Raw genomic sequence first — 27500 nt, 5'->3', positions numbered from 1 at the left:
AGAGTTATGGTTATAGAGTTATGGTTCTAGAGTTATAGTTATGGTTCTAGAGTTATGGTTATAGAGTTATGGTTATAGGGTTATGGTTAAAGGGTTGTTTATAGAGTTTTAGTTATGGTTATAGAGTTATGGTTATAGAGTTGGTTATAGGGTTGGTTATAGAGTTATGGTTATAGAGTTATAGTTATAGAGTTATGGTTATAGAGTTATGGTTATAGAGTTATGGTTATAGAGTTATAGTTATAGAGTTATGGTTATAGAGTTATGGTTATAGAGTTATGGTTATAGAGTTATGGTTATAGAGTTATAGTTATGGTTATAGAGTTATAGTTATAGAGTTATGGTTATAGAGTTATAGTTATAGAGTTATGGTTATGGTTATAGTGTTATGGTTATAGAGTTATGGTTATGGTTATAGTTATGGTTATAGAGTTATGGTTATAGAGTTATGGTTATAGGTTTGTTATAGAGTTATGGTTATGGTTATAGGGTTGGTTATATAGTTATGGTTATGGTTATAGAGTTATGGTTATAGAATTATGGTTAGAGAGTTATGGATATAGAGTTATGGTTATAGGGTTGATTATATAGATTTGGTTATAGAGTTATAGTTATAGAGTTATGGTTATGGTTATGGTTATAGAGTTATGGTTATGGTTATAGAGTTGGTTATAGAGTTATGGTTATAGAATTATAGTTATAGAGTTATGGTTACAGAGCTATAGTTATAGAGTTGGTTATATGGTTATGTTATAGAGTTATGGTTATCGAGTTATGGTTATAGAGTTATGGTTATAAAGTTATGGTTATAGAGTTATGGTTATAGAGTTATGGTTATAGAGTTATAGAGTTATGGTTATAGGGTTATGGTTATGGTTATGGGGGTTATGGTTATAGGGTTGGTTATATAGATATGGTTATGGTTATTGAGTTGGTTATAGAGTTATGGTTATGGTTGTAGAGTTATGGTTATAGAGTTATGGTTATAGAGTTATAGTTATATAGTTATGGTTATAGGGTTGGTTATATAGTTATGGTTATGGTTGTAGAGTTATGGTTATAGAGTTATGGTTATGGTTATAGAGTTATGGTTATGGTTATAGAGTTATGGTTATGGTTATAGAGTTATAGTTATGGTTATAGAGTTATTGTTATGGTTATAGAGTTATAGTTATAGAGTTATGGTTATAGAGTTATAGTTATTGAGTTATGGTTATGGTTATAGAGTTATGGTTATGGTTATAGAGTTATAGTTATGGTTATAGAGTTGGTTATAGAGTTATGGTTATAGAGTTATAGTTATAGAGTTATGGTTATAGAGTTATAGGGTTATGGTTATGGTTATAGGGTTGGTTATATAGATATGGTTATGGTTATAGAGTTGGTTATAGATTTATGGTTATAGTTGTAGAGTTATGGTTATAGAGTTATGGTTATGGTTATAGAGTTATAGTTATGGTTATAGAGTTATGGTTATATAGAGTTATAGTTATAGAGTTATGGTTATAGAGTTATGGTTATAGAGTTATGGTTATAGAGTTATAGTTATATAGTTATGGTTATAGGGTTGGTTATATAGTTATGGTTATGGTTGTAGAGTTATGGTTATAGAGTTATGGTTATGGTTATAGAGTTATGGTTATGGTTATAGAGTTATGGTTATGGTTATAGAGTTATAGTTATGGTTATAGAGTTATTGTTATGGTTATAGAGTTATGGTTATAGAGTTATAGTTATTGAGTTATGGTTATGGTTATAGAGTTATGGTTATGGTTATAGAGTTATAGTTATGGTTATAGAGTTGGTTATAGAGTTATGGTTATAGAGTTATGGTTATGGTTATAGAGTTATAGTTATGGTTATAGAGTTATGGTTATATAGAGTTATAGTTATAGAGTTATGGTTATAGAGTTATGGTTATGGTTATAGAGTTATGGTTATGGTTATAGAGTTATAGTTATGGTTATAGAGTTGGTTATAGAGTTATGGTTATAGAGTTATAGTTATAGAGTTATGGTTATAGAGTTATGGTTATAGAGTTATAGGGTTATGGTTATGGGGTTATGGTTATAGAGTTATAGTTATAGAGTTATGGTTATGGTTATAGGGTTGGTTATATAGTTGTGGTTATATAGTTGTGGTTATGGAGTTATAGTTATGGTTGTAGAGTTATGGTTATGGTTATAGAGTTATGGTTATAGAGTTAGCGTTATGGTTATAGAGTTATGGTTATAGACTTATGGTTCTAGAGTTATGGTTCTAGAGTTATGGTTCTAGAGTTATAGTTATGGTTCTAGAGTTATGGTTCCAGAGTTATGGTTCTAGAGTTATGGTTATAGAGTTATGGTTATAGAGTTATAGTTATGGTTATAGAGTTATGGTTCTAGAGTTATGGTTATAGGGTTGGTTATAGAGTTATGGTTATAGAGTTATAGTTATAGAGTTACGGTTATAGAGTTATGGTTATAGATGTATGGTTATAGAGTTATAGTTATGGTTATAGATTTATGGTTATAGAATTATAGTTATAGAGTTATGGTTATAGAGTTATAGAGCTATGGTTATAAAGTTATGGTTATAGAGTTGGTAATATGGTTATGGTTATATAGTTATTGTTATAGAGTTATGGTTATGGTTATAGAGTTATGGTTATAGAGTTATGGTAAGGGTTATAGGGTTTGTTATATAGTTGTGATTATAGAGTTATAGTTATGGTTATAGAGTTATGGTTATGGTTATAGAGTTAGAGTTATGGTTATAGAGTTATGGTTATAGAGTTATGGTTATAGAGTTATATTTATAGAGTTATGGTTATAGAGTTATGGTTATAGAGTTGGTTATGGTTATAGAGTTATGGTTATAGAGTTATGGTTAGAGGGTTGGTTATAGAGTTATAGTTATGGTTATAGGTTTGATGTTAAAATCAAATGCTACTCACTGTATGATGTTACAAAAGTGTTACGTACCTTTGTCATTTTTGGCATGACTGGACAGCCAGGGGCTCAGAGAACATGTAGGGTTAAGTTTAGTTCCCCCAGACAGACAGGCTATATAGCCATGACTGGACTGCCAGGGGCTCAGAGAACATGTAGGGTGGTCTTAGCTCCCTTAGACAGGCAGACCAAATAACTGTACAGTCAGACCACTATTCTTAGTCTGACAGAGAACTTTCTCAGGAATCCACAGAAAATATATGGATGGCTTTATTAAAAGAACTGCAGAGGACGTGTGTGTATGTGTGTGTGTGTGTGTCTGTCTGTGTGTGTGTGTGTGTGTGTGTGTGTGTGTCTGTGTGTGTGTATGTGTGTCTGTCTGTGTGTGTATGTGTGTGTGTGTGTGTGTGTGTGTGTGTGTGTGTGTGTGTGTGTCTGTCTGTCTGTCTGTCTGTCTGTCTGTCTGTCTGTCTGTCTGTCTGTCTGTCTGTCTGTGTGTGTGTGTGTGTGTGTGTGTGTGTGTGTGTGTGTGTGTGTGTGTGAAAGAGAGAGAGAGAAAGAGTGAGAGAGACACAGACACAGATAAAGAGACAGTATTCACTGTGTACAGAAAGCATAGACAAACCCACACAGAGACGCACACTGGCACCAACACAGTGCAGAAATAGCTGAGGAGTTTTGCCAGATCATCTGAATTCCATGTGACTGGATATATAGTAAGCTTGTCATGAGAACTGACTGACCCTGGGGCTCTCTGTTTAGGACCAGGGAGAGATACTAATATTGACTTATATTTTGACTGTGATGTTTGTTAGTGTGTTGATGGAATGTGTGTATGTGTGTGTGTGTGGGGGGTTGTTTTGTCAGTTTATATTTTTCAGCGTTATATAATTCTCTACTGAGGTGGTCTGAGGGCGTCCGTGCATCATAACACCGCCACAGGATCATTTAAATTACATAAAGAGCACACACACATCAGGTCAACCAATGCCACTACATACAGTGTCTTCTTTCCACATTTTGTTGTGTCATAGCCTGAATTTAAACTGGATTAAATTGAGATTTTGCCACTGGCCTACACAGAATACCCCATAATGCCAAAGGCCCTGTATCTACATATCAGTCAGTGGAGGCTCATAATAATGGCTGGAATGGAGAATAAGGGATGGAATGGAGAATAAGGGATGGAATGGAGAATAAGGGATGGAATGGAGTGTAAGGGATGGAATGGAGAATAAGGGATGGGACGGAGTTGTCACAATTGTCGTTAGGAGTGGACCAAAACGCAGCGGGAAAATGTATACTCATCTTCTTTTTTTATTTGAAGAAGGAAAAACAAAATAAACACGTATACAAAACAAACGACTCCAAACAGTCCCGTCAGGTGCAACAAACACTAAACCAGGAAATAACTACCCACAAACCCCCATAGAACAAACACTCCTATAAATAGGACCTTCAATCAGAAACAACAAGAAGCAGCTGCCTCCAATTGAAGGTCAACCCAATAAACACCACATAGAAATAGACCAACTAGAAATAACATAGAAATACACTAACATAGAACATAGCCCAAACAATCCCGAACCACACTAAACAAACACCCCCTGCCACGCCCTGACCAAACTACAATAACAAACAGCCCCTTTACTGGTCAGGACGTGACAGTACCCCCGGAGACCCCGGATGCACCTTAAACAACAAAAAACACACAAAAATAAACCCCAACACAAAAATAATCCCCTAACTAAAGGGAGGGAAGGGAGGGTGGCCACCGTCACCGACGGTTCTTGTGCTACACCCCCCCCCCCCAACCTCCTACTACTGAGGTGGCTCAGGCTCCGGCCTTACTCCCCAACCTAACCTGTCCACCCCCGCGAACTGCTTATTATTATTTACCCCTCCCAAAGTCTCTGGACTAAGGAGCATCGCTGAAGACCTCGGGCTGATGTGCGTCGCTGGAGACCTCGGGCTGATGCGCGTCGCTGGAGACCTCGGGCTGGAGGGCGACTCTGGGAGCTCCGGACTGGAGGGCGACTCTGGGAGCTCCGGACTGGAGGGCGACTCTGGGAGCTCCGGACTGGAGGGCGACTCTGGCTGCGCCGGTTCTGGACTGTGGGCCATCTCTGCTGGCTCCGGACTGTGGGACGTCTCTGCTGGCTCCGGACAGTGGGCCGTCTCTGCTGGCTCCGGACTGTGGGCCATCTCTGCTGGCTCCGGACTGTGGGCCGTCTCTGCTGGCTCCGGACTGTGGGCCGTCTCTGCTGGCTCCGGACTGTGGGCCGTCTCTGCTGGCTCCGGACTGTGGGCCGTCTCTGCAGGCTCCGAACTGTGGGCCATCTCTAGACGGGGTACTGTCGCCGGAAGCTCTGGATGAGGCACTGTCGCCGGAAGCTCTGGACGGGGAACTGTCACCGGAAGCTCTGGACGGGGAACTGTCACCGGAAGCTCTGGACGGGGAACTGTCACCGAAAGCACTGGACGGGGAACTGTTGTTGGAAGCTCTGGACGGGGAACTATCGTCGGAAGCTCTGGCCGGGGAACTGCTGTTGGAAGCTCTGGACGGGGACTGTGCACTGAAGGCCTGATGCGTGGGGCTGGCTTTGGAGGCACCAGACTAGGGACACGCACCACAGGGCTAGTGCGAGGAGCAGGAGCAGGACAAACTGGACTGGGCTGACGCACTGGAGGCCTGGTGCGTGGGGCTGGTACTGGAGGTACCAGACTGGAGACACGCACCCCAAGGCTAGTGTGAGGAGCGGGAACAGGACGTACTGGACTGGGCTGACGCACTGGAGGCCTGGTGCATGGTGCTGGCTTTGGAGGCGCCAGACTGGAAACACACACCTCAAGGCTAGTGCGAGGAGCGGGAACTGGATACACTGGGTCATGAGTAGGCACCGGCGGTCTGGAGCGCACCACCTGCACAACCCGTCCTGGCTGGATGGTAACAGTAGCCCTGCACGAGCGGAGTGCTGGCACAGGGCGAACTGGGCTGTGCAGAGGCCTGATGGCTGCCGTGCGTAGAGCAGGCGTAGGGTAGCCTGGGCCTAGGAGGCGCACTGGTGGCCAGATGTGCTGTGCAGGCATACTCCTACCCGGCTGGATGCCCACTCTAGCACGGCACTTGCGAGGGGCTGGGATCGCTCGCACCGGACTGTGAGTGCGCATGGGCAAGATCGTGCGCACTTCTGTATACACCGGTGCTCTCATGATCCGTTGCTCCCCATAATAAGCACGGGGAGTTGGCTTAGGTCTATTACCTGACCTAGCCACTCTCCCCGTGTGCCCCCCCCAAAAAAATTATTGGGGCTGCCTCTCGCACTTGCCAATCGGCGCGTATAACGCCTTTCCGCCTTGGCTGCCTCCAGCTCCTCCTTAGGGCGCTGGTACTCCCCAGCCTGGTGCCATGGTCCTGCCCCGTCCAGGATCTCCTCCCATGTCCATGAATCCTTATATTCCTCCTGCTGCTCCTTCCTCCGCTGCTTGGTCCGTTTGTGGTGGGTAGTTCTGTCACAATTGTCGTTAGGAGTGGACCAAAACGCAGCGGGAAAATGTATACTCATCTTCTTTTTTTATTTGAAGAAGGAAAAACAAAATAAACACGTATACAAAACAAACGACTCCAAACAGTCCCGTCAGGTGCAACAAACACTAAACAGGAAACAACTACCCACAAACCTCCATAGAACAAACCCCCCTATAAATAGGACCTTCAATCAGAGGCAACAAGAAGCAGCTGCCTCCAATTGAAGGTCAACCCAATAAACACCACATAGAAATAGACCAACTAGAAATAACATAGAAATACACTAACATAGAACATAACCCAAACAAACCCGAACCACACTAAACAAACACCCCCTGCCATGCCCTGACCAAACTACAATAACAAACAGCCCCTTTACTGGTCAGGACGTGACAGGAGTGTAAGGGATGGGACGGAGTGTAATGGAACGGTATCAAACCCATGAAAACCATGTTTTTGATGCCATTCCATTTACTCCATTCCAGCAATTATTATGTGTTACGTGTACGCCGGGAGTCAGAAAGCAGGTGCAGAAGGTGAGTTTAATACTTAACAGATACAAAATAACAAACATGGAAGCCTACTGAACGTGAGAGACAATCAATAACACCTAAGGACTGATGAACACAGAGGGCTAAATAAAGGGGAAGTAATCAGGGAAGTGATGAAGTCCAGGTATGCCTAATGAGGAGGCGCAGGTAGGCATAACGATGGGTTGCCAGGTGTGCATAACGATGGGTTGCCAGGTGTGCATAACGATTGGTTGCCAGGTGGGCATAACGATGGGTTGCCAGGTGAGCATAATGATTGGTTTCCAGGTGGGCATAACGATAGGTTGCCAGGTGGGCATAATGATGGGTTGCCAGGGTTTGCATAATGATGGATTGCCAGGACCGCTTCGAGAGATGTGGAGTGGGAGAGGATGTGACATTATGAGCCCTCCTCCCCTCAGCAGCCTCCACTGATATCAGTATACATGCCTCTGATTCAGATCTACTGTACTAAACAACAGAATATAATAACTCTGGTATGATCTCTTTATATTCACCTGGAAATATATACAGGTTATTAATGTAATGTGTATGGGGAAATGCTCTGTGACAGGTTATTAATGTAATGTGTATGGGGGAATGCTCTGTGACAGGTTATTAATGTAATGTGTATGGGGGGAATGCTCTGTGACAGGTTATTAATGTAATGTGTATGGGGGAATGCTCTGTGACAGGTTATTAATGTAATGTGTATGGGGGGATGCTCTGTGACAGGTTATTAATGTAATGTGTATGGGGGAATGCTCTGTGGCAGGTTATTAATGTAATGTGTATGGGGGGAATGCTCTGTGACAGGTTATTAATGTAATGTGTATGGGGGGAATGCTCTGTGACAGGTTATTAATGTAATGTGTATGGGGGAATGCTCTGTGGCAGGTTATTAATGTAATGTGTATGGGGGAAATGCTCTGTGACAGGTTATTAATGTAATGTGTATGGGGGAATGCTCTGTGGCAGGTTATTAATGTAATGTGTATGGGGGGAATGCTCTGTGACAGGTTATTAATGTAATGTGTATGGGGGGATGCTCTGTGACAGGTTATTAATGTAATGTGTATGGGGGAATGCTCTGTGACAGGTTATTAATGTAATGTGTATGGGGGAATGCTCTGTGACAAGTTTACACATCACGTCATTAGAGCTAGATAGGTCAACCACCAAGACAAGACACATGGGTTTCTCAGACTGTGTCCCAAATAGCACCCTATACCCCATAGTGATGGCACCCTATATTTCCCCCTACATGCCCTGGTCTAAAGTAGTGCACTATATAGGGAATAGGGCGCTGGTCTAAAGTAGTGCACTATATAGGGAATAGGGCTGTAACGCGGGTCGTATAAAGGGGACCAAGGCGCGGCGTGTAGAGTGCTCATATTTACTTTAATGATAACACTTAAACAAAAAACAACAAAACGACAGCCAACAGTTCCGTCAGGTGATACTCACAAAATGGAAAACAACTACCCACAAAACCCCATAGACAAACCCCAACTTAAAAATGATCTATATCACACCCTGACCTAACTAACCAGAGAAAAAACAGCTCTCATAGGTCAGAGCGTGACAGTACCCCCCCAAAGGTGCAGACTCCCGGCCGCAAACCTGAACCTATAGGGGAGGGTCCGGGTGGGCATCTGTACACGGCGGCGGCTCTGGTTCGGGGCGTAGCACCCCCACCGCCCGCTGATCCCCCCGCTTCTGTATGTCCGGAGGAACCAGACCATGGGACATCACAGGAGGATCTGAAACGCCAACTGCCACTGAAGACTCTGGGCTGCAGACCGCCGCTGAAGGCTCTGGGTGGCAGACTGTCGCTGAAGACTCCGGAGTGGGGAGCGTCGCTGGAAGCTCAAGGCTGAGGAGCGTCGCTGGAGGCTCCCGACAGGGAAGCGTCGCTGCAGGCTCCAGACTGAGGAGCGTCGCTGGATGCTCCGGACCTGGGGAGCGTTGCTGGAGGCTCTGGACTGAGGAGTGTCGCTGGAGGCTCCGGACGGAGGAGCGTCGCCGGAGGCTCCGGACTGGGAAGCATTATTATCGGTTCCGGACTAGTGACCGCTGCTGCTGGCTCCATGCCATGGATCATCTCTACAGGTTCTGCGCCATGGATCATCACAGGAGGCTTCATAATATGGATGATCTCTACAGGTGCCGGGCCATGGATTATTCCTACAGGCTTCGTGCCAGGGTTTATCCCTACAGGCTCCGGACCATTTATAATCCCTTCAGACTTCTTGCCAAGGATTATTTCTACAGGCTCCGGGCCATGGATTACCTCTGGAGGCTTCGTGCCATGGAACATCCCTACAGGCTCCGGGCCATGGATCATCACTAGAGGCTTCGTGCCATGGATCATCTCTATAGGCTTCGGACCATCACTTATCACTGGAGGCTTAGATCGTGGAACTGAAACTGGTCTCACCGGACTAGGAAGACGCACTGAGGACCGAGTGCTCAAAGCAGGCACAGGACGTACTGGGCTATGGAGGTGAACTGGAGGGAGAGGGCGAGGAGCAGGCACAGGACGTACTGGGCTATGGAGGTGAACTGGAGGGAGAGGGCGAGGAGCAGGCACAGGACGTACTGGGCTACGGAGGCGCACTGGAGAGAGAGCGCAGGCACATGCTCACCACAATAAGCACGGGGAGTTGGCTCAGGTCTCAGTCCTGGCCCAGCCAAACTACCCGTGTGTCCCCCCCCAAAAAAATTGCGGGGTGCCTCCTGTTCTTTCCCGGTAGGCTCCGATAACTCTCTATCACTTGCCCCCAAGTCCAGTTTCTCCTTTCTATCCACTCCTCATGTGACCAGGTGTCCATTTCTGCCTGGGCACGCCGCTTGATCCAATCATGGTGGGTAGTTCTGTAACGTTTTGTGAGTATCACCTGACGGAACTGTTGGCTGTCGTTTTGTTGTTTTTGTTTAAGTGTTATCATTAAAGTAAATATGAGCAGATGATACTCACAAAACGGAAAACAACTACCCACAAAGCCCCATTGAAAAACCCCAACTTAAATATGATCTCCAATTAGAGACAACACGAACCAGCTGCCTCTAATTGGAGATCATCCAAAACTCAACCTAGAAATAGAAAAACAAGAACAAAACATAGAAACAAAAAACATAGACTGCCCACCTATATCACACCCTGACCTAACTAACCAGAGAAAAAACAGCTCTCATAGGTCAGAGCGTGACAGTACCTCCCCCAAAGGTGCGGACTCCCGGCCGCAAACCTGAAACTATAGGGGAGGGTCCGGGTGGGCATCTGTACTCGGCGGCGGTTCTGGTTCGGGGCGTAGCACCCCCACCGCCCGCTGATCCTCCCGCTTCTGTATGTCCGGAAGAACCAGACCGTGGGTCATCGCCGGAGGCTCTGAAACGCCAACTGCCGCTGAAGACTCTGAGTTGAAGGCCGCCGCTGAAGACTCTGGGCTGCAGACCGCCGCTGAAGGCTCTGGGCTGCAGACCGCCGCTGAAGGCTCCGGGCTGCAGACTGTCGCTGAAGACTCCGGACTGGGGAGCGTCGCTGGAGGCTCCAGGCTGAGGAGCGTCGCTGGAGGCTCCAGACTGGGGAGCGTCGCTGGAGGCTCCAGACTGGGAAGCGTCGCTGGAGGCTCCAGACTGGGGAGCGTCGCTGGAGGCTCCGGACTGGTAAGCGTCGCTGGAGGCTCCGGACTGAGGAGCGTCGCTTGAGGCTCCGGACTGAGGAGCGTCGCTGGAGGCTCCGGACTGGGGAGCGTTGCTGGAGGATCTGGACTGAGGAGTGTCGCTGGAGGCTCCGGACGAAGGAGCGTCGCCGGAGGCTCCGGACTGGGAAGCATCATTATCGGTTCCGGACTAGTGACCGCTGCTGCTGGCTCCATGCCATGGATCATCTCTACAGGTTCCGCGCCATGGATCATCACAGGAGGCTTCATAACATGGATGATCTCTACAGGTGCCGGGCCATGGACTATTCCTACAGGCTTCGTGCCAGGGTTTATCCCTACAGGCTCCGGACCATTTATAATCCCTTCAGACTTCTTGCCAAGGATTATTTCTACAGGCTCCGGGCCATGGATCATCACTAGAGGCTTTGGGCCATGGATTACCTCTGGAGGCTTCGTGCCATGGAACATCCCTACAGGCTCCGGGCCATGGATCATCACTAGAGGCTTCGTGCCATGGATCATCTCTATAGGCTTCGGACCATCACTCATCACTGGAGGCTTAGATCGTGGAGCTGAAACAGGTCTCACCAGACTAGGAAGACGCACTGAGAACCGAGTGCTCAAAGCAGGCACAGGACGTACTGGGCTATGGAGGTGAACTGGAGGGAGAGTGCGAGGAGCATGCACAGGACGTACTGGGCTACGGAGGCGCACTGGAGAGAGAGCGCGGGAGGCAGGCACAGGACGTACTGGGCTATGGAGGCGCACTGGAGAGAGAGCGCGGGAGGCAGGCACAGGACGTACTGGGCTATGGAGGCGCACTGGAGGGAGAGCGCAGGCACATGCTCACCACAATAAGCACGGGGAGTTGGCTCAGGTCTCAGTCCTGGCCCAGCCAAACTACCCGTGTGTCCCCCCAAAACATTTTTTTGGGGGTGCCTCCTGTTCTTCCCAGGTAGGCTCCGATAACTCTCTATCACTTGCCCCCAAGTCCAGTTTCTCCTTTCTATCCACTCCTCATGTGACCAGGTGTCCATTTCTTCCTGGGCACGCCGCTTGATCCAATCATGGTGGGTAGTTCTGTAACATTTTGTGAGTATCACCTGACGGAACTGTTGGCTGTCGTTTTGTTGTTTTTGTTTAAGTGTTATCATTAAAGTAAATATGAGCACTCTACATGCCGCGCCTTGGTCCCCTTTATATGACCCGTGTTACAAGGGCCCTGGTCTAAAGTAGTGCACTATATAGGGAATAGGGCCCTGGTCTAAAGTAGTGCACTATATAGGTAATAGGGTGCCATTTGGGACGTAACCATGTACTGTATATACAGTACCAGTCAAAAGTTTGGACACACCTACTCATAAAAATTCAAAAAGGTTTTTTTGACTATTTTTGACTATTTTCTACATTGTAAAATAATAGTGAAGACATGAAAACTATGAAATAACACATATGGAATCATGTAGTACCAAATAAGTGTTAAACAAATTCTTCAAAGTAGCCACCCTTTGTCTTGATGACAGCTTTGCACACTCTTGACATTCTCTCAACCAGCTTCATGAGGTAGTCACCTGGAATGCATTTCAATTAATAGCTGTACCTTGTTAATTTGTGGAATTTCTTTCCTTCTTAATGCGTTTGAGCCAACCAGTTGTGTTGTGACAAGGTAGGGGTGGTATATAGAAGATAGCCCTATTTGGTAAAAGACCAAGTCCATATTACGGCAAGAACAGCTCAAATGAGCAAAGAGAAACGACAGTCCATCATTACTTTCAGACATGAAGGTCAGTCGATCCGGAAAATGTCAAGCGCTATAATTAAACTGGCTCTCATGAGGACCGCCACATAAGGACTGCTCATTAGAGTTACCAGCCTCAGAAATTATAGCCCAAATAAATGACACAGCTCAACATCAACTGTTCAGAGGAGACTGAGTGAATCAGGCCTTCATGGTCGAATTGCTGCAAAGAAACCACTACTAAAGGACACCAATAATAAGAAGAGACTTGCTTGGGCCAAGAAACACGAGCAACGGACATTAGACCGGTGGAAATCTGTCCTTTGGTCTGATAAGTCCGAATTTTTGGTTCCAACCGCTGTGTCTTTGTGAGACGCAGAGTAGGTGAACGGATGTAACAGTAGACTTCCTGCTCAGTCGTTTCCTCCTGTCAGTCACCTGTAACTGTAGACTTCCTGCTCAGTCGTTTCCTCCTGTCAGTCACCTGTAACAGTAGACTTCCTGCTCAGTCGTTTCCTCCTGTCAGTCACCTGTAACAGTAGACTTCCTGCTCAGTCGTTTCCTCCTGTCAGTCACCTGTAACAGAAGACTTCCTGCTCAGTCGTTTCCTCCTGTCAGACACCTGTAACTGTAGACTTCCTGCTCAGTCGTTTCCTCCTGTCAGTCACCTGTAACAGTAGACTTCCTGCTCAGTCGTTTCCTCCTGTCAGTCACCGGTAACAGTAGACTTCCTGCTCAGTCGTTTCCTCCTGTCAGTCACCTGTAACAGTAGACTTCCTGCTCAGTCGTTTCCTCCTGTCAGTCACCTGTAACAGTAGACTTCCTGCTCAGTCGTTTCCTCCTGTCAATCACCTGTAACAGTAGACTTCCTGCTCAGTCGTTTCCTCCTGTCAGACACCTGTAACAGTAGACTTCCTGCTCAGTCGTTTCCTCCTGTCAGTCACCTGTAACAGTAGACTTCCTGCTCAGTCGTTTCCTCCTGTCAGTCACCTGTAACAGTAGACTTCCTGCTCAGTCGTTTCCTCCTGTCAGTCACCTGTAACAGTAGACTTCCTGCTCAGTCGTTTCCTCCTGTCAGTCACCTGTAACAGTAGACTTCCTGCTCAGTCGTTTCTTCCTGTCAGTCACCTGTAACAGTAGACTTCCTGCTCAGTCGTTTCCTCCTGTCAGTCACCTGTAACAGTAGACTTCCTGCTCAGTCGTTTCCTCCTGTCAGTCACCTGTAACAGTAGACTTCCTGCTCAGTCGTTTCCTCCTGTCAGTCACCTGTAACAGTAGACTTCCTGCTCAGTCGTTTCCTCCTGTCAGTCACCTGTAACAGTAGACTTCCTGCTCAGTCGTTTCCTCCTGTCAGTCACCTGTAACAGTAGACTTCCTGCTCAGTCGTTTCCTCCTGTCAGACACCTGTAACTGTAGACTTCCTGCTCAGTCGGTCGTTCCTCCTCCTGTCAGTCACCTGTAACAGTAGACTTCCTGCTCAGTCGTTTCCTCCTGTCAGTCACCTGTAACAGTAGACTTCCTGCTCAGTCGTTTCCTCCTGTCAGTCACCTGTAACAGTAGACTTCCTGCTCAGTCGTTTCCTCCTGTCAGTCACCTGTAACAGTAGACTTCCTGCTCAGTCGTTTCCTCCTGTCAGTCACCTGTAACAGTAGACTTCCTGCTCAGTCGTTTCCTCCTGTCAGTCACCTGTAACAGTAGACTTCCTGCTCAGTCGTTTCCTCCTGTCAGTCACCTGTAACAGTAGACTTCCTGCTCAGTCGTTTCCTCCATGTCAGTCACCTGTAACAGTAGACTTCCTGCTCAGTCGTTTCCTCCTGTCAGTCACCTGTAACAGTAGACTTCCTGCTCAGTCGTTTCCTCCTGTCAGACACCTGTAACTGTAGACTTCCTGCTCAGTCGTTTCCTCCTGTCAGTCACCTGTAACAGTAGACTTCCTGCTCAGTCGTTTCCTCCTGTCAGTCACCTGTAACAGTAGACTTCCTGCTCAGTCGTTTCCTCCTGTCAGTCACCTGTAACAGTAGACTTCCTGCTCAGTCGTTTCCTCCTGTCAGTCACCTGTAACAGTAGACTTCCTGCTCAGTCGTTTCCTCCTGTCAGTCACCTGTAACAGTAGACTTCCTGCTCAGTCGTTTCCTCCTGTCAGTCACCTGTAACAGTAGACTTCCTGCTCAGTCGTTTCCTCCTGTCAGTCACCTGTAACAGTAGACTTCCTGCTCAGTCGTTTCCTCCTGTCAGTCACCTGTAACAGTAGACTTCCTGCTCAGTCGTTTCCTCCTGTCAGTCACCTGTAACAGTAGACTTCCTGCTCAGTTGTTTCCTCCTGTCAGTCACCTGTAACAGTAGACTTCCTGCTCAGTCGTTTCCTCCTGTCAGTCACCTGTAACAGTAGACTTCCTGCTCAGTCGTTTCCTCCTGTCAGTCACCTGTAACAGTAGACTTCCTGCTCAGTCGTTTCTTCCTGTCAGTCACCTGTAACAGTAGACTTCCTGCTCAGTCGTTTCCTCCTGTCAGTCACCTGTAACAGTAGACTTCCTGCTCAGTCGTTTCCTCCTGTCAGTCACCTGTAACAGTAGACTTCCTGCTCAGTCGTTTCCTCCTGTCAGTCACCTGTAACTGTAGACTTCCTGCTCAGTCGTTTCCTCCTGTCAGACACCTGTAACTGTAGACTTCCTGCTCAGTCGTTTCCTCCTGTCAGTCACCTGTAACAGTAGACTTCCTGCTCAGTCGTTTCCTCCTGTCAGTCACCTGTAACAGTAGACTTCCTGCTCAGTCGTTTCCTCCTGTCAGTCACCTGTAACAGTAGACTTCCTGCTCAGTCGTTTCCTCCTGTCAGACACCTGTAACAGTAGACTTCCTGCTCAGTCGTTTCCTCCTGTCAGTCACCTGTAACAGTAGACTTCCTGCTCAGTCGTTTCCTCCTGTCAGTCACCTGTAACAGTAGACTTCCTGCTCAGTCGTTTCCTCCTGTCAGTCACCTGTAACAGGAGACTTCCTGCTCAGTCGTTTCCTCCTGTCAGTCACCTGTAACAGTAGACTTCCTGCTCAGTCGTTTCCTCCTGTTAGACACCTGTAACAGTAGACTTCCTGCTCAGTCGTTTCCTCCTGTCAGTCACCTGTAACAGGAGACTTCCTGCTCAGTCGTTTCCTCCTGTCAGACACCTGTAACTGTAGACTTCCTGCTCAGTCGTTTCCTCCTGTCAGACTTTGTTTCCATCCCAAATGGCACCCTATTTCCTGCATAGTTCACTTCCTTTGATCAGGACCCATAGGGTTCTGGTCTAAAGTAATGCACTATATAGGGAATAGGGTTCCGTTTGGGATGGAAAGTTTCACAACAACGCTCTCCCAGAAGAGGCTGTCCAGGCCGGTAAGTAGGACACACACAAGACAGAAAGTCTATTTTGTATTCAGGTTAGACACGTGTCCAATAAACTTGGTGTGTTTCAACAACATCTAATATAGACCGGTGGAATTCTACAAAATGTGTTCATCCAGCTCTCAGAGGTGTGTGTGTGAGTGTGTGTGTGTGTGTGTCTGGGTGTGTGTGTCTGTCTGTGTGTGTGTGTGTGTGTGTGTGTGTGTGTGTGTGTGTGTGTGTGTGTGTGTGTGTGTGTGTGTGTGTGTGTGTGTGTGTGTGTGTGTGAGAGAGAGACAACCACCACTCATACATGACTAAGAAGAGTTACGCAGTCTGTAAAAAGAACTCCAGTGAGATGGGGGCATCATGTTTCAGCTCCTTCTGCCCTTTAAAAGTAACCAACGCAGCGTCTGAGGCACAAATCAAGCCTGCCACATTACTGAAAATACGTACACAATGTCTCCACTGAGTAATACAAATAGATTTTCATGGCTCAGCTGCACTTAACTCAATGCTAATTGTACATTTTACATTTCTCTTTTCTTGTACTTTTGCCATTGAAGATATCTGAGTCACAAATCGTTTAGCGGACCCCAATGAAGCCAATCCCGGACTAAAAAGCACTTCATTGAGATTCTTTACTGAGCAACGCTTTATCCGTACGTCCAGGAGAAGGCTTAATGTGGGAACAGGAAACTGTCCCCTGCAGTCATGGCTTCATCTGTCTCCATCTCTGATACTGTCCTCTGTCTCCATCTCTGATACTGTCCTCCTCTGTCTCCATCTCCGATACTGTCCTCCTCTGTCTCCATCTCCGATACTGTCCTCTGTCTCCATCTCAAATACTGTCCTCCTCTGTCTCCATCTCAAATACTGTCCTCCTCTGTCTCCATCTCTGATACTGTCCTCCTCTGTCTCCATCTCCGATACTGTCCTCTGTCTCCATCTCTGATACTGTCCTCCTCTGTCTCCATCTCTGATACTGTCCTCCTCTGTCTCCATCTCTGATACTGTCCTCCTCTGTCTCCATCTCCGATACTGTCCTCTGTCTCCATCTCTGATACTGTCCTCCTCTGTCTCCATCTCTGATATTGTCCTCTGTCTCCATCTCTGATACTGTCCTCCTCTGTCTCCATCTCCGATACTGTACTCTGTCTCCATCTCTGATACTGTCCTCTGTCTCCATCTCTGATACTGTCCTCCTCTGTCTTCATCTCTGATTCTGTCCTCTGTCTCCATCTCTGATACTGTCCTCCTCTGTCTCCATCTCTGATACTGTCCTCCTCTGTCTCCATCTCTGATACTGTCCTCTGTCTCCATCTCTGATACTGTCCTCCTCTGTCTCCATCTCTGATACTGTCCTCTGTCTCCATCTCTGATACTGTCCTCCTCTGTCTCCATCTCTGATAATATCCTCCTCTGTCTGCCACACACAACAGGCCACTCGTTATTGATCTGTCCCATTATTACAGTAATTATGGTTGTGACCTCAGAGAACCTTCAGGCACACACAGAGAAAGAGAGACTCCTCTCTATTCTGTCCTCAAATCAAATCAAATCAAATTTATTTATATAGCCCTTCGTACATCAGCTGAAATCTCAAAGTGCTGTACAGAAACCCAGCCTAAAACCCCAAACAGCAATCAATGCATGTGAAAGAAGCACGGTGGCTGGGAAAAACTCCCTAGGAAAAACTCCTGAGAAAGGCCAAAAACCTAGGAAGAAACCTAGAGAGGAACCAGGCTGTGAGGGGTGGCCAGTCCTCTTCTGGCTGTGCCGGGTGGATATTATAACAGAACATGGTCAAGATGTTAAAATGTTCGTAAATGACCAGCATGGTCAAATAATAATAATCATAGTAATTGTCGAGGGTGCAACAAGCACGTCCGGTGAACAGGTCAGGGTTCCGTAGCCGCAGGCAGAACAGTTGAAACTGGAGCAGCAGCATGGCCAGGTGGACTGGGGACAGCAAGGAGTCATCATGCCAGGTAGTCCTAGGGCTCAGGTCCTCCGAGAGAAAGAAAGAAAGAAAGAAAGAGAGAATTAGAGAGAGCATATTTACATTCACACAGGACACCGGATAAGACAAGAGAATACTCCAGATGTAACAGACTGACCCTAGCCCCCCGACACATAAACTACTGCAGCATAAATACTGGAGGCTGAGACAGGAGGGATCAGAAGACACTGTGGCCCCATCCGATGATACCCCCGGACAGGGCCAAACAGGCAGGATATAACCCCACCCACTTTGCCAAAGCACAGCCCCCACACCACTAGAGGGATATCTACAACCACCAACTTACCGTCCGAAGACAAGGCCGAGTATAGCCCACAAAGATGTCCGCCACGGCACAACCCAAGGGGGGGGCGCCAACCCAGACAGGAAGACCACGTCAGTGGCTCAACCTACTCAAGTGACGCACCCCTCCCATGGACGGCATGGAAGAACACCAGTAAGTCAGTGACTCAGCCCCTGTAAAAGGGTTAGAGGCAGAGAATCCCAGTGGGAAGAGGGGAACCGACAAGGCAGAGACAGCAAGGGCGGTTCGTTGCTCCAGCCTTTCCGTTCACCTTCACACTCCTGGGCCAGACTATACTTAATCATAGGACCTACTGAAGAGATAAGTCTTCAGTAAAGACTTAAAGGTTGAGACTGAGTCTGCGTCTCTCACATGGGTAGGCAGACCATTCCATAAAAATGGAGCTCTATAGGAGAAAGCCCTACCTCCAGCCGTTTGCTTAGAAATTCTAGGGACAATTAGGAGGCCTGCATCTTGTGACCGTAGCGTACGTGTAGGTATGTACGGCAGGACCAAATCGGAAAGATAGGTAGGAGCAAGCCCATGTAATGCTTTGTAGGTTAGCAGTAAAACCTTGAAATCAGCCCTTGCCTTAACAGGAAGCCAGTGTAGGGAAGCTAGCACTGGAGTAATATGATCAAATTTTTTGGTTCTAGTCAGGATTCTAGCAGCCGTATTTAGCACTAACTGAAGTTTGTTTAGTGCTTTATCCGGGTAGCCGGAAAGTAGAGCATTGCAGTAGTCGAGCCTAGAAGTAACAAAAGCATGGATTAATTTTTCTGCGTCATTTTTGGACAGAAAGTTTCTGATTTTTGCAATGTTACGTAGATGGAAAAAAGCTGTCCTTGAAGCAGTCTTGATATGTTCTTCAAAAGAGAGATCAGGGTCCAGAGTAACGCCGAGGTCCTTCACAGTTTTATTTGAGACGACTGTACAACCATCCAGATTAATTGTCAGATTCAACAGAAGATCTCTTTGTTTCTTGGGACCTAGGACAAGCATCTCTGTTTTGTCCGAGTTTAAAAGTAGAAAATTTGCAGCCATCCACTTCCTTATGTCTGAAACACAGGCTTCTAGCGAGGGCAATTTTGGGGCTTCACCATGTTTCATTGAAATGTACAGCTGTGTGTCGTCCGCATAGCAGTGAAATTTAACATTATGTTTTCGAATGACATCCCCAAGAGGTAAAATATATAGTGAAAACAATAGTGGTCCTAGAACGGAACCTTGAGGAACACCGAAATTTACAATTGATTTGTCAGAGGACGAACCATTCACAGAGACAAACTGATATCTTTCCGACAGATAAGATCTAAACCAGGCCAGAACTTGTCCATGTAGACCTATTTGGGTTTCCAATCTCTCCAAAAGAATGTGGTGATCGATGGTATCAAAAGCGGCACTAAGATCTAGGAGCATGAGGACAGATGCAGAGCCTCGGTCTGACGTCATTAAAAGGTCATTTACCACCTTCACAAGTGCAGTCTCAGTGCTATGATGGGGTCTAAAACCAGACTGAAGCGTTTCGTATACATTGTTTGTCTTCAGGAAGGCAGTTAGTTGCTGCGCAACAACTTTTTCTAAAATTTTTGAGAGGAATGGAAGATTCGATATAGGCCGATAGTTTTTTATAATTTCTGGGTCAAGATTCGGCTTTTTCCTCCTCTCTTATGTAACCTGGGTTACCAGACAGTCATTCTGTCCTCCTCTCTTATGTAACCTGGGTTACCAGACAGTCATTCTGTCCCCCTCTCTTATGTAACCTGGGTTACCAGACAGTCATTCTGTCCCGCTCTCTTATGTAACCTGGGTTACCAGACAGTCATTCTGTCCTGCTCTCTTATGTAACCTGGGTTACCAGACAGTCATTCTGTCCTCCTCTCTTATGTAACCTGGGTTACCAGACAGTCATTCTCTCCTCCTCTCTTATGTAACCTGGGTTACCAGACAGTCATTCTGTCCTGCTCTCTTATGTAACCTGGGTTACCAGACAGTCATTCTCTCCTCCTCTCTTATGTAACCTGGGTTACCAGACAGTCATTCTGTCCTCCTCTCTTATGTAACCTGGGTTACCAGACAGTCATTCTGTCCTCCTCTCTTATGTAACCTGGGTTACCAGACAGTCATTCTGTCCCCCTCTCTTATGTAACCTGGGTTACCAGACAGTCATTCTGTCCCCCTCTCTTATGTAACCTGGGTTACCAGACAGTCATTCTGTCCTGCTCTCTTATGTAACCTGGGTTACCAGACAGTCATTCTCTCCTCCTCTCTTATGTAACCTGGGTTACCAGACAGTCATTCTCTCCTCCTCTCTTATGTAACCTGGGTTACCAGACAGTCATTCTGTCCTCCTCTCTTATGTAACCTGGGTTACCAGACAGTCATTCTGTCCCCCTCTCTTATGTAACCTGGGTTACCAGACAGTCATTCTGTCCCCCTCTCTTATGTAACCTGGGTTACCAGACAGTCATTCTGTCCCCCTCTCTTATGTAACCTGGGTTACCAGACAGTCATTCTGTCCTGCTCTCTTATGTAACCTGGGTTACCAGACAGTCATTCTGTCCTCTTCTCTTATGTAACCTGGGTTACCAGACAGTCATTCTGTCCTCCACTCTTATGTTACCTGGGTTACCAGACAGTCATTCTGTCCTCCTCTTTTATGTAACCTGGGTTACCAGACATTAATTCTGTCCCAGTAGTTCAGAATGAGATTATAGATTAGTGTTTAAATTTCCCTTCAACCCCAGTCCAGTCTAATCCAGCACCATGGTAACAGCTCTAACAGGTAAAACAACAGGGTCAATATCACTACTGTGTTCAGTTCTTCACATTACAGGTAAAACAACAGGATCAATATCCCTACTGTGTTCAGTTCTTCACATTACAGGTAAAACAACAGGATCAATATCCCTACTGTGTTCAGTTTTTAACATTCCAGGATCATCTCTCAGTCAGGTCGCTCAAGATCCACTGCAAAATTCAACGTACGTCCAGGTAAGCAGTATGTCGGGAGATGACTTCAAAACTGGCCACTAGGGGCAACGGTGAGCGCTATCACTGTAAAAGTAGGCTTTGGTTTTGCCTGGGCGTCGTGGACGGAAATGGCGGATGGGCGTAAGCCGTGAGCTCTGGCTCCGAGGGTCGCGTATTCAATCCCCATGCTGAGGCACTCGATTTTTATTTTTTTGTTTGAACCCTATCCCAAATTTAACTTTAACCTTTGAAATGTGATGTTTGTGGACAAATGTCAGATTCTGCAGTGAGACTGTGAGAGCTTGTTGCTTCTCTAGCTAGGATTCAGTTTATGTCCAAAATGGTACCCTATTCCCTATATAGTGCAACTTTTGACCAGAGCCCTATTCCCTATATAGTGCATTACTTTTGACCAGAGCCCTATTCCCTATATAGTGCACTACTTTTGACCAGAGCCCTATGGGGTAGCGCACTATATAGGGTATAGGGTGCCATTTGGAAGGCACCCTGTTATCTTGTTTCATGTATTAATTTCCACAGCCATGGAGGACCGAGTAAGAACCCCTGTTCCTGGGTTGCTATAGTGAGGTAGAGCTCTATATTCTGAACCTATCAGCACCACACTGAGGTACAGCTGTTCCTGGGTTGCTATGGTGAGGTAGAGCTCTATATTCTGAACCTATCAGCACCACACTGAGGTACAGCTGTTCCTGGGTTGCTATGGTGAGGTAGAGCTCTATGTTCTGAACCTATCAGCACCACACTGAGGTACAGCTGTTCCTGGGTTGCTATGGAGAGGTAGAGCTCTATGTTCTGAACCTATCAGCACCACACTGAGGTACAGCTGTTCCTGGGTAGCTATGGTGAGGTAGAGCTCTATGTTCTGAACCTATCAGCACCACACTGAGGTACAGCTGTTCCTGGGTTGCTATGGTGAGGTAGAGCTCTATGTTCTGAACCTATCAGCACCACACTGAGGTACAGCTGTTCCTGGGTTGCTATGGAGAGGTAGAGCTCTATGTTCTGAACCTATCAGCACCACACTGAGGTACAACTGTTCCTGGGTTGCTATAGTGAGGTAGAGCTCTATGTTCTGAACCTATCAGCACCACACTGAGGTACAGCTGTTCCTGGGTTGCTATGGTGAGGTAGAGCTCTATGTTCTGAACCTATCAGCACCACACTGAGGTACAGCTGTTCCTGGGTTGCTATAGTGAGGTAGAGCTCTATGTTCTGAACCTATCAGCACCACACTGAGGTACAGCTGTTCCTGGGTAGCTATGGTGAGGTAGAGCTCTATGTTCTGAACCTATCAGCACCACACTGAGGTACAGCTGTTCCTGGGTTGCTATGGTGAGGTAGAGCTCTATGTTCTGAACCTATCAGCACCACACTGAGGTACAGCTGTTCCTGGGTTGCTATGGAGAGGTAGAGCTCTATGTTCTGAACCTATCAGCACCACACTGAGGTACAACTGTTCCTGGGTTGCTATAGTGAGGTAGAGCTCTATGTTCTGAACCTATCAGCACCACACTGAGGTACAGCTGTTCCTGGGTTGCTATAGTGAGGTAGAGCTCTATGTTCTGAACCTATCAGCACCACACTGAGGTACAGCTGTTCCTGAGTTGCTATAGTGAGGTAGAGCTCTATGTTCTGAACCTATCAGCACCACACTGAGGTACAGCTGGGATAACACACACACACACACACACACACACACACACACATCAGATGAACACACAGCTGGATGAACAAACACAGCTTGTAGAATTCCACCGGACTATATTACATGTTATTGGAAAACCAACCAGGGTTCACTGTCTGTACAACACACACACACACGCACGCACGCACGCACGCACACACACACACACACACACACACACACACACACACACACAGACACACACACACACACACAAACCGAGGGTTTTTTCCACTGCTCTGTCCTGTCGTCCAGGCCTTTATAGTACTGATATTGCTGGTTAAGGATTAACCAAGTATCCTGGTTAACTGGCACAGAACAGTGTGTGACTTGTTCTTACAATCAGTACAACGGATATTTACATTTATGCTGGGTGGAGCGTTTGGATCAATTAGGTCACAGCTAATCACAGCTGGGCTGGACTCATTGGCTTGAGAGCCAATAAGAGTAGAGCTAGTGGTTCCTAACAGATCTGTTGAGTCACCACTGGGCTGAACAAGGGTAGACAGGACAGGACGACAGGACAGGAGAACAGGACAGGACGACAGGACAGGAGGACAGGACAGGAGGACAGGAGGACAGGACAGGAAACAGGACGACAGGACAGGAGGACAGGACAGGAGGACAGGACAGGAGGACAGGACGACAGGACAGGAGGACAGGAGAACAGGACAGGAGGACAGGACAGGAGGACAGGACAGGACGTCAGGAGGACAGGACGACAGGACAGGACGACAGGACAGGACGACAGGACGACAGGACAGGAGGACAGGACAGGATGACAGGACAGGACGACAGGACGACAGGACAGGACGACAGGACGACAGGACAGGAAAGGACATGACGGGACAGGACGACAGGACAGGAAGACAGGACAGGACGACAGGACAGGAAACAGGACAGGACATGACGGGACGGGACGGGACAGGACAAGACAGGACAGGAGGACAGGATAGGACAGGACAGGACAGGACAGGAGGACAGGACAGGACAGGAGGACAGGATAGGACAGGACAGGATAGGACAGGACAGGACACGACAGGACAGCCTTTAGTGTTTAATGTTGTGATGAGAGAGAGCACCTGAGCACCTGACCTGGGGAAAGAAGGGAGCTCTCCTCTCCTCTCCTCTCCTCTCCTCTCCTCTCCTCTCCTCTCCTCTCCTCTCCTCTCCTCTCCTCTACCCAGCCCCGCATCGATCCAGTATGGACTGAGACAGAGATGAGGGGGGTAAACAGAGGCAGAGAGGGGGGGGGGGCAGAGGCAGAGAGAGGGGGGGGTGGGGTAGACAGAGGCAGAGAGAGGAGGGTGGGGTAGACAGAGGCAGAGAGAGGAGGGTGGGGTAGACAGAGGCAGAGAGAGGAGGGTGGGGTAGACAGAGGCAGAGAGAGGAGGGTGGGGTAGACAGAGGCAGAGAGAGGAGGGGTGGGGTAGACAGAGGCAGAGAGAGGGGGATGGGGTAGACAGAGGCAGAGAGAGGGGGGTGGGGTAGACAGAGGCAGAGAGAGAGGGATGGGGTAGACAGAGGCAGAGAGAGGAGGGTGGGGTAGACAGAGGCAGAGAGAGGAGGGTGGGGTAGACAGAGGCAGAGAGAGGGGGATGGGGTAGACAGAGGCAGAGAGAGGGGGATGGGGTAGACAGAGGCAGAGAGAGGAGGGTGGGGTAGACAGAGGCAGAGAGAGGAGGGTGGGGTAGACAGAGGCAGAGAGAGGAGGGTGGGGTAGACAGAGGCAGAGAGAGGAGGGTGGGGTAGACAGAGGCAGAGAGGGGGGGGGGGGTAGACAGAGATCACTAACCATAACCCACTGAACCCAGACTAAATCAGGGTCACACAGAACCTTTTACTGCAGTGGGCTGAATCAGGGTCACACAGAACCTTTTACTGCAGTGGGCTGAATCAGGGTCACACATAACCTTTTACTGCAGTGGGCTGATTCAGGGTCACACAGAACATTTTACTGCAGTGGGCTAAATCAGGGTCACACAGTGATTCTTGGTAGTCTTAAACAAATCTACTTTGAAACAAAAGTTTACACCTCACACACATGGTTATGGGCTTAACAAACAGAAGACCACGTCAGATATAGAGATGAAATGTATTACATTTTGAGTTTACATCCCAATATTACACTTTATATACAGTACAGAAGACTGAACTATAACAAAACCATTTGACATAGAAACACAGGAATTTCAACAAATACACCATGACAAGTCTTCCATTAAAGCTAAACCGTCAACCTGGATTTACATTGAGACCTGATACCCAACAACGCAGAGTTTAAAAAGTCATCATGGAAAATGTGCTAAATAAACGAAAGTAAAAATAGTAACACAATACAATAACAATCAGGAAGCTATATACAAGGAGTACCGGTACCGAGTCAATGTGCTGTGGTATCTGGTAGTTAGAGAAAGGCACGGGTTAGTCAAAATGGCCCCCATTCCCTATATAGTGGTACTACTATAGACCAGAGTCCTATTCCCTATATAGTGGTACTACTATAGACCAGAGCCCTATTCCCTATATAGTAGTACTACTATAGACCAGAGCCCTATTCCCTATATAGTGTACTACTATAGACCAGAGCCCTATTCCCTATATAGTGCACTACTATAGACCAGAGCCCTATTCCCTATATAGTGGTACTACTATAGACCAGAGTCCTATTCCCTATATAGTGGTACTACTATAGACCAGAGCCCTATTCCCTATATAGTGGTACTACTATAGACCAGAGCCCTATTCCCTATATAGTGTACTACTATAGACCAGAGCCCTATTCCCTATATAGTGGTACTACTATAGACCAGAGCCCTATTCCCTATATAGTGGTACTACTATAGACCAGAGCCCTATTCCCTATATAGTGTACTACTATAGACCAGAGCCCTATTCCCTATATAGTGGTACTACTATAGACCAGAGCCCTATTCCCTATATAGTGGTACTACTATAGACCAGAGCCCTATTCCCTATATAGTGGTGCTACTATAGACCAGAGCCCTATTCCCTATATAGTGGTACTACTATAGACCAGAGCCCTATTCCCTATATAGTGTACTACTATAGACCAGAGCCCTATTCCCTATATAGTGGTACTACTATAGACCAGAGACCTATTCCCTATATAGTGGTACTACTATAGACCAGAGCCCTATTCCCTATATAGTGGTACTACTATAGACCAGAGCCCTATTCCCTATATAGTGGTACTACTATAGACCAGAGCCCTATTCCCTATATAGTGGTACTACTATAGACCAGAGCCCTATTCCCTATATAGTGGTACTACTATAGACCAGAGCCCTATTCCCTATATAGTGGTACTACGATAGACCAGAGCCCTATTCCCTATATAGTGGTACTACTTTAGACCAGAGCCCTATTCCCTATATAGTGCACTACTATAGACCAGAGCCCTATTCCCTATATAGTAGTACTACTATAGACCAGAGCCCTATTCCCTATATAGTGGTACAACTATAGACCAGAGCCCTATTCCCTATATAGTGATACTACTATAGACCAGAGCACTATTCCCTATATAGTGCACTACTATAGACCAGAGCCCTATTCCCTATATAGTGGTACTACTATAGACCAGAGCCCTATTCCCTATATAGTGGTACTACTATAGACCAGAGCCCTATTCCCTATATAGTGGTACTACTATAGACCAGAGCCCTATTCCCTATATAGTGCACTGTTTTAGACCAGAGCCCTATTCCCTATATAGTGGTACTACTATAGACCAGAGCCCTATTCCCTATATAGTGGTACTACTATAGACCAGAGCCCTATTCCCTATATAGTGGTACAACTATAGACCAGAGCCCTATTCCCTATATAGTGATACTACTATAGACCAGAGCACTATTCCCTATATAGTGCACTACTATAGACCAGAGCCCTATTCCCTATATAGTGCACTACTTTAGACCAGAGCCCTATTCCCTATATAGTCCACTACTATAGACCAGAACCCTATTCCCTATATAGTGGTACTACTATAGACCAGAGCCCTATTCCCTATATAGTGGTACTACTATAGACCAGAGTCCTATTCCCTATATAGTGCACTACTATAGACCAGAGCCCTATTCCCTATATAGTGCACTACTATAGACCAGGGCCCTATTCCCTATATAGTGCACTACGGGGAATAGGGTGCCATTTGGGACACAAAAGAAAGCCGGTGCTGCCGGCTTTGACTGGGCAGCTGGGGAAATTGGGGTTAGTAAGTTGAATGAAAGGTCAGTGAATGAAAAGTGTGTGTGTGTCGGTGTGTGTGTGTGTGTGTGTCGTGTCGGTGGTTGATGATGATGCGAGATAGATGTTACATAATTGTTCCAGAAACGCAGTCTCTGCTCTCAATGGTGCGTGCGCACACACACACACACACTCACACAACAACAAACATAACGGTTATGAAATATGTCCTGACTGAACAGTACAAGACAGACAATCCTGAGACAAGATGTGTTTCCTGATCCTGTTTACACCTCAAATATTATAGCTGTGATCTGATCTTACCAGATCTGATCAGATGTTTATAATACCTGTCGTGACATAAGAGAGAATGGGAGGACATAGACCATGGCTGAATGGTGTTTCAGTGTCTGCTGTATTGAGGACATGGACTATATATAGGGCGTAGGGTGCACTTCAGGACGCAAGCTAAGTATTGGCTCTGGGAGCTAACGTGATTTTCCAGGTCTCAGTCAAGGTGACTGATCACAGGATCAAGGTTCACTGAACCA

The sequence above is a fragment of the Salmo trutta genome, chromosome 29, assembly GCF_901001165.1.
Source record: "Salmo trutta chromosome 29, fSalTru1.1, whole genome shotgun sequence".
Classification (NCBI taxonomy): domain Eukaryota; kingdom Metazoa; phylum Chordata; class Actinopteri; order Salmoniformes; family Salmonidae; genus Salmo; species Salmo trutta.
This window is presented reverse-complemented; position numbering follows the sequence as displayed.